An 8,887-nucleotide genomic window follows, 5' to 3' on the forward strand; every position below is an offset into this window, starting at 1 on the left:
CCAGAACAAAGGCTATATGCAAGGTTTCTTAATTCTAGCTCTGCTGTTAGTTTCCTGAAACAACAGCCTGAATTAAATACTGAACTATACCAGACAAAACCAACTGGCCTATAATTCAGTATCTGCTGTCAGGGATGAATGTCATAACATTCAGTTTGACATTCAATAAATCATGTATTAGCTAATCCTGCAGCATACTACTCAAGCATGTCATGACATCAGTCAAGACATCAGAGTACAGTTAGTGTTTTAACACAAAATGCAGCCAATAAAAAACATCTACAAACTCCCCCTTTGGCAAATTTTTGGATAAAATAACTTGGCATCACAACAGAGTTCACAGCAGCGGAAAACACACATCCAAGCAGAGAATTAAATTAGCTAATACATTCAGCACACATAGAAGTTAAACTTCAAACAGCAGCAGCACAAGTAGATAGCACACAGCAACACACTCAGCACACATAGAAGTTAAACTTCAAACAGCAGCATAACCTCTTGTTTAGAGGACCTTCAACTTCAGATAAATATGTTCAAACAAATCTGATGTCCTGGGGTACATTTGTTACTCCCCTTTTTTGTCAAAAATGTTGCCAAAGCAACACTTAATATTGCAGACCAAAACAGACAAAACGACAAGCAATTATCAGACACACACTCTTGATCATGCTTTACAGCGTTGATCAAGACGACACACACTTGATCTTGCTTCACAGCTTTGATCAAGTAGACACATACTCTTGCTTCACAGCAGGTACAATCATATCAGATGTCATGACTTTGTGTATGACATCTTGAAATACTCCTGCATGCACATGTTCTTTAACTCCAACAAGTACATAAGATGTCTCATGTTCAGATATCCCCCATAACATCTTGTGACCACTCTTTGTTTTACCAAAATTGCTGCCAACACTAAGAATCAACAAACTCCCCCTTTGGCAAATTTTGGCTAAAACATATATCTGCCCTTTTTGTTCACAAGGTAAACTATCATCAGTTAAACAACATAACAGTAGTTTAAACAGCAGAAGAAGCAACACAATTACTAGCTTTATAGTTACTAGTAATACACACATGCACAATGGTACTTCTCCTCCCCCTAAAACTGTGCACCAAAAACAGAATTACTAGTTATGGATGCAACTAGTAAGACACACAAATGCACAAGGGTACTCTTTCTCCCCCTAAATTTGTGCATACATCAAATAACAACTACTGTAACTCCAGCACCTGTACCAGCCAGAATGTCATTCTGACATTTGCTTCAACATCAAATAACAGCTAAATCTGTGCATACATCAAATAACAGCTACTGTAACTCCAGCACCTGTACCAGTCAGAATGTCATTCTGACATCTGCTTCAACATCAAATAACAGCTAAATCTGTGCATACATCAAATAACAGCTACTGTAACTCCAGCACATGTACCAGCCAGAATGTCATTCTGACATCTGCTTCAATATCAACACCTCTGCACCATATCAGACATCCTCTTTGACATCTGTAAACAGAACAACATTCTTGTTTTAACACCTGTGCACTTCCTTCAATAATAGTTGTCCTTCAGTTCAGCTACATACGCAACTACTTCCATATTCCACATCAACACTTATCAACACTTCTCCCCCTTTTTAGTCAAAATTAACCAAAGGTGACAAATTAGACAAATAAATGTCAATTAGTCTATCAGAGAATGTTAGGACAGATGTTATAACATTAAACATGTTAAAACATAATAGTTAAGCAATACATACCATCATCATACACAGCTGTGATAGCTGAGATAATGAACAAATCCAAGGAACTCATTTAGAGCCCAAAAAATTACAAACAGACATCAATGAGGACTGCCAGCATCCAACCATTAGCACCACATATTTTGCCACAACACACTTCCTTTTCTTCCTTGGCTGAGAAGCACATTGAGGAGTCGTTTGAGACTTTAGGTTCCCATAGATAGTAGTTATCTTTGGATCTGGATCCTCTCATAACTTCCTTATTTTCTCCATTTGTCACAACACACTTAGTGAACTGTACATAGAAGCCTTGTTCACATAGCTGGCTTATGCTGATGAGATTAGCAGTTGGTCCTTTTACTAACAACACATTATTCAGTTCTGGAACTCCAGGACTGTCCAGCTTACCAACACCTTTGATTTTTCCTTTAGCTCCATCACCAAAGGTCACATAACTGGTAGTATGAGGTTGTATATCTACCAATAAGTTACTCATCCCAGTCATATGTCTTGAGCAACCACTATCAAAATACCAGTCTTCTCTAGTAGATGCCCTTAGAGATGTGTGAGCTAATCTAGCAACCCATTGTTGTGTCTTGATGGGGGCATTATGCTTAGATGCCTTTTGCTTAGGTCTGACTTGAGGGGTCTGGTTAGGATAACCATGCAACCTGTAACAGAAGGGTTTTATGTGACCAAATCTACCACAGTAGTGGCATCTCCATCTTTGAAATTTCTTCTTTTGATGGTTAATCCTCCTATTTCCCTGATGTTGTGACATTGGTTGTGACTTCTGCTTGATTTTCTGAACTTCATCCTTTGAGCTTTTGAGTTCAGTTGAGGATTCCTTAACAAAGCCTAAACCAGACATGGTTCCTGATTTCTGTCCCACCTTTAGAATCTCTTCCAAAGTGTCAGTTCCTTTATTCAGCATTCTGATGGATTTTGTCATTTGATCTAGCTTAGAGGTCAGCAAGGTTATCTCACCATTTAGACCATCTATAATTGTCAAATGCTTCTTCTTCTCAGCTTCCAGCTCCTTGATGAGTTTCTTCTGATTTTCTCCTTGTATACACACTTCTGCACTTTTGACACACAACTCTTTATATGAAGCAGCAAGTTCATCAAATGTAAGTTCATCTCCACTTGAGTCATCATCAGAGGCACAAACACTAGTTAGTGCAGTGACATATTTAGCAGATTCTCCTTCAGATTCACTCTCAGAGTCTCCCTCAGACCAGGTGACAGAAAGTCCCTTCTTGTGCATCTTGAGGAAGGTAGGACATTCATCTCTAATGTGTCCAAAACCTTCACATCCATGACACTGGATTCCCTTGCCTTGGTTGAACTTTTCTTCAGATGTTGATCTTCTACTGATGTCAGAAGAAATGTTCTTGACATTTGGTCTACCTCTTTGATCTTCTTTATGAACTTGTTGAACTGTCTTCCAAGCATGACTATAGCTTCTGATATGCTTTCATCACCTCCAGTATTTCCTTCTTCTGAATCCTCTTCAGTATTTGATACAAAAGCTATGCTTTTGTTTTTCTTTTTTCAACATTCTCACACAAGCCCATTTCAAAAGTTTAGAGAGAACCAATAAACTCATCAACCTTCATATTGCAGATATCTTGAGCCTCTTCTATAGCAGTAACCTTCATGGCAAATCTCTTGGGCAATGATCTGAGAATCTTTCTTACAAGTTTTTCTTTAGACATTTTCTCTCCTAAGCCTCCAGAAGTGTTGGCAATTTCAAGAATATTCATGTGGAAGTCATGAATAGTCTCATCCTCTTTCATCCTCAAATTTTCAAACTTAGTAGTCAGCATCTGGAGTTTAGACATCCTTACCTTGGAGGTACCTTCATGAATTGTTTTGAGAGTATCCCAAACTTCTTTAGCCAGCTCACAATGATGCACCAGTCTGAAGATGTTCTTATTTATCCCATTGAACAGTGCATTCAAGGCCTTAGAGTTTCCAAGGGCTAATGTCTCTTGCTCTTTGTTCCACTCTTCTTCAGGAATTTGCATAATGATTCCTTCTTTACCTGTCTTCGTTGGATGTTCCCATCCTTTGTTGACAGCTCTCAAGACCTTGCTATCCAGAGACATCAAGAAGGCTATCATACGAGGTTTCCAGTCATCATAGTTAGAACCATCCAACATGGGTGGTCTATTTGAGAATCCTGCATCCCTGTCCATGGTACTAGAAAGTAACGTCCCTAGATCTCACCTAGAAATTAACAGGCAGGGTGCCTGCTCTGATGCTAATTGAAATTCTAGTAACAGACTATCGATGTCACACTGGATGTTATGACATCCAATTTTGTGCAGACTGGAATGATGCAGAAAGTAAATGTAAAGGGCAGTAAATAACACAGAGAATTGTTTACCCAGTTCGGTGACAAACACACCTACGTCTGGGGGCTACCAAGCCAGGGAGGAAATCAACTATAAGAGGTATTAATTCAGGACTTAAACCAACTGTTTAATCCTATCACTTAAGACCTACCCAATGCAATTTCAATCTAAACTAAGACCTGAGTTCCTACTCACTCCCCCTCAATCACAACAGTGATTACAACCTTTAATAAGTTTAAAGTCAGTGGTGAAGTTATACTTCAACCAACTCTTGATTGTGCTTAAAAGCTTTAAGCAAGAAACACAACACTCATGCTTAAAAGCTTAGAGTGACACAACAATTACAACTCAATGAACACCCTAGTCCAATGCAATCATCTAGGTGATAATTGCTTGGCTCACAAGTAAAACCTAATACAAGACACAATAAAAGTACAACATTGAAATATGATGATATAATAAATTCTTCACGCTTCAAACCCCTGAGTTGCTGAAAGTAGGATTGCCATCCTTTTATAATGCAGCACTTGAGCCTTGTACTTGAATTTCCTAAAATTAAGGTTAAGCAAGTTAACCTAAATTCCACATATTAGGGTGCTAACAAATAGGCTATTTGTTAGGGCTCTTAGACTTAGCTCTTCTGTTAGTTTCCTAGATTTTAGCACAACTGTTAGATTTCTGAAAAACAGCCTGAGATAAATACTGAAACAGAAAAACTAACTAGCCTACACTTTAGCATATGCTATCAGGAATGAATGTCATAACATTCAGTTTGACGTCCAGAACAAAGGCTATATGCTAGGTTTGTTAATTCTAGCTTTGCTGTTAGTTTCCTGAAACAGCAGCCTGAATTAAATACTGAACTATACCAGACAAAACCAACTGGCCTATAATTCAGTATCTGCTGTCAGGGATGAATGTCATAACATTCAGTTTGACATTCAATAAATCCTGTATTAGCTAATCCTGCAGCATACTACTCAAGCATGTCATGACATCAGTCAAGACATTAGAGTACAGTTAGTGTTTTAACATAAAATGCAGCCAATAAAAAACATCTACAAACTCCCCCTTTGGCAAATTTTTGGCTAAAATAACTTGGCATCACAACAGAGTTCACAGCAGTGGAAAACACACCTCCAAGCAGAGAATCAAATTAGCTAATACATTCAGCACACATATAAGTTAAACTTCAAACAGCAGCAGCACAAGTAGATAGCACACAGCAACACACTCAGCACACATAGAAGTTAAACTTCAAACAGCAGCATAACCTCTTGTTTAGAGGACCTTCAACTTCAGATAAATATGTTCAAACAAATCTGATGTCCTGGGGTACATTTGTTACTCCCCCTTTTTGTCAAAAATGTTGCCAAAGCAACACTTAATATTGCAGACCAAAACAGACAAAACGACAAGAAATTATCAGACACACACTCTTGATCATGCTTTACAGCGTTGGTCAAGACGACACACACTTGATCTTGCTTCACAACTTTGATCAAGTAGACACATACTCTTGCTTCACAGCAGGTACAATCATATCAGATGTCATGACTTTGTGTATGACATCTGAAATACTCCTGCATGCACATGTTCTTTAACTCCAGCATGTACATAAGATGTCTCATATTCAGATATCCCCCATAACATCTTGTGACGACTCTTTGTTTTACCAAAATTGCTGCCGACACTAAGAATCAACAAACTCCCCCTTTGGCAAATTTTGGCTAAAACATATATCTGTCTTTTTTGTTCACAAGGTAAACTATCATCAGTTAAACAACATAACAGTAGTTTAAACAGCAGCAGAAGCAACACAATTACTAGCTTTATAGTTACTAGTAATACACACATGCACAAGGGTACTTCTCCTCCCCCTAAAACTGTGCACCAAAAACAGAATTACTAGTTATGGATGCAACTAGTAAGACACACAAATGCACAAGGGTACTCCTTCTCCCCCTAAATCTGTGCATACATCAAATAACAGCTACTGTAACTCCAGCACCTGTACCAGCCAGAATGTCATTCTGACATTTGCTTCAACATCAAATAACAGCTAAATATGTGCATACATCAAATAACAACTACTGTAACTCCAGCACCTGTGCCAGTCAGAATGTCATTCCGACATCTGCTTCAACATCAAATAACAGCTAAATCTGTGCATACATCAAATAACAGCTACTGTAATTCCAACACATGTACCAGCCAGAATGTCATTCTGACATCTGCTTCAACATCAACACCTGTGCACCATATCAGACATCCTCTTTGACATCTGTAAACAGAACAACATTCTTGTTTTAACACCTGTGCACTTCCTTCAATAATAGTTGTCCTTCAGTTCAGCTACATATGCAACTGCTTCCACATTCCACATCAACACTTATCAACACTTCTCCCCCTTTTTAGTCAAAATTGATCAAAGGTGACAAATTAGACAAAATAAATGTCAATTAGTCTATCAGGGAATGTTAGGACAGATGTTATAACATTAAACATGTTAAAACATAATAGTTAAGCAATACATACCATCATCATACACAGCTGTGATAGCTGAGATAATGAACAAAACCAAGGAACTCATTAAGAGCCCAAAAAATTACAAACAGACATCAATGAGGACTGCCAGCATCCAATCATTAGCACCACATCTTTGGCCACAACACACTTCCTTTTCTTCCTTGGCTGAGAAGCACATTGAGGAGTCGTTTGAGACTTTAGGTTCCCATAGATAGCAGTTATCTTTGGATCTGGATCCTCTCATAACTTCCTTATTTTCTCCATTTGTCACAACACACTTAGTGAACTGTACATAGAAGCCTTGATCACATAGCTGGCTTATGTTGATGATATTAGCAGTTAGTCCTTTTACTAACAACACATTATTCAGTTTTGGAACTCCAGGACTGTCCAGCTTACCAACACCTTTGATTTTTCCTTTAGCTCCATCACCAAAGGTCACATAACTGGTAGTCTGAGGTTGTATATCTACCAATAAGTTACTCATCCCAGTCATATGTCTTGAGCAACCACTATCAAAATACTAGTCTTCTTTGGTAGATGCCCTTAGAGATGTGTGAGCTAATCTAGCAACCCATTGTTGTTTCTTGATGGGGGCATTATGCTTAGATTCCTTCTGCTTAGGTCTGACTTGAGGGGTCTGGTTAGGATAACCATGCAACCTGTAACAGAAGGGTTTTATGTGACCAAATCTACCACAGTAGTGGCATCTCCATCTTTGAAATTTCTTCTTTTGATGGTTAATCCTCCTATTTCCCTGATGTTGTGACATTGGTTGTGACTTCTGCTTGATTTTCTGAACTTCAGCCTTTGAGCTTTTGAGTTCAGTTGAGGATTCCTTAACAAAGCCTAAACCAGACATGGTTCCTGATTTCTGTCCCACCTTTAGAATCTCTTCCAAAGTGTCAGTTCCTTTATTCAGCATTCTGATGGATTTTGTCATTTGATCTAGCTTAGAGGTCAGTAAGGTTATCTCACCATTTAGACCATCTATGACTGTCAGATGCTTCTTCTTCTCAGCTTCCAGCTCCTTGATGAGTTTCTTCTGATTTTCTCCTTGTATACACACTTCTGCACTTTTGACACACAGCTCTTTATATGAAGCAGCAAGTTCATCAAATGTAAGTTCATCTCCACTTGAGTCATCATCAGAGTCACAGACACTAGTTAGTGCAGTGACATGTTTAGCAAATTCTCCTTCAGATTCACTCTCAGAGTCTCCCTCAGACCAGGTGACAGAAAGTCCCTTCTTGTGCATCTTGAGGAAGGTAGGACATTCATCTCTAATGTGTCCAAAACCTTCACATCCATGACACTGGATTCCCTTGCCTTGGTTGAACTTTTCTTCAGATGTTGATCTTCTTTTGATGTCAGAAGAAATGTTCTTGACATTTGGTCTACCTCTTTGATCAATCTTCTTTATGAACTTGTTAAACTGTCTTCCAAGCATGACTATAGCTTCTGATATGCTTTCATCACCTCCAGTGTTTCCTTCTTCTGAATCCTCTTCAGTATTTGATACAAATGCTATGCTTTTGTTTTTCTTTTTTCAACATTCTCACACAAGCCCATTTCAAAAGTTTGGAGAGAATCAATAAACTCATCAACCTTCATATTGCAGATATCTTGAGCCTCTTCTATAGCAGTAACCTTCATGGAAAATCTCTTGGCAAATGATCTGAGAATCTTTCTTACAAGTTTTTCTTCAGACATTTTCTCTCCTAAGCCTCCAGAAGTGTTGGCAATTTTAAGAATATTCATGTGGAAGTCATGAATAGTCTCATCCTCTTTCATCCTCAAATTTTCAAACTTAGTAGTCAGCATCTGGAGTTTAGACATCCTTACCTTGGAGGTACCTTCATGAGTTGTTTTGAGAGTATCCCAAACTTCTTTAGCCAGCTCACAATGATGCACCAGTCTGAAGATGTTCCTATTTATCCCATTGAACAGTGCATTCAAGGCCTTAGAGTTTCCAAGGGCTAATGTCTCTTGCTCTTTGTCCCACTCTTCTTCAGGAATTTGCATAATGATTCCATCTTTACCGGTCTTCGTTGGATGTTCCCATTCTTTGTTGACAGCTCTCAAGACCTTGCTATCCAGAGACATCAAGAAGGCTATCATACGAGGTTTCCAGTCATCATAGTTAGAACCATCCAACATGGGTGGTCTATTTGAGAATCCTGCATCCCTGTCCATGGTACTAGAAAGTAACGTCCCTAGATCTCACCTAGAAATTAACAGGCAGGGTGCCTGCTCT

This window comes from Lathyrus oleraceus, chromosome 5 (genome assembly GCF_024323335.1).
Source record: "Lathyrus oleraceus cultivar Zhongwan6 chromosome 5, CAAS_Psat_ZW6_1.0, whole genome shotgun sequence".
NCBI classification, from domain to species: domain Eukaryota; kingdom Viridiplantae; phylum Streptophyta; class Magnoliopsida; order Fabales; family Fabaceae; genus Lathyrus; species Lathyrus oleraceus.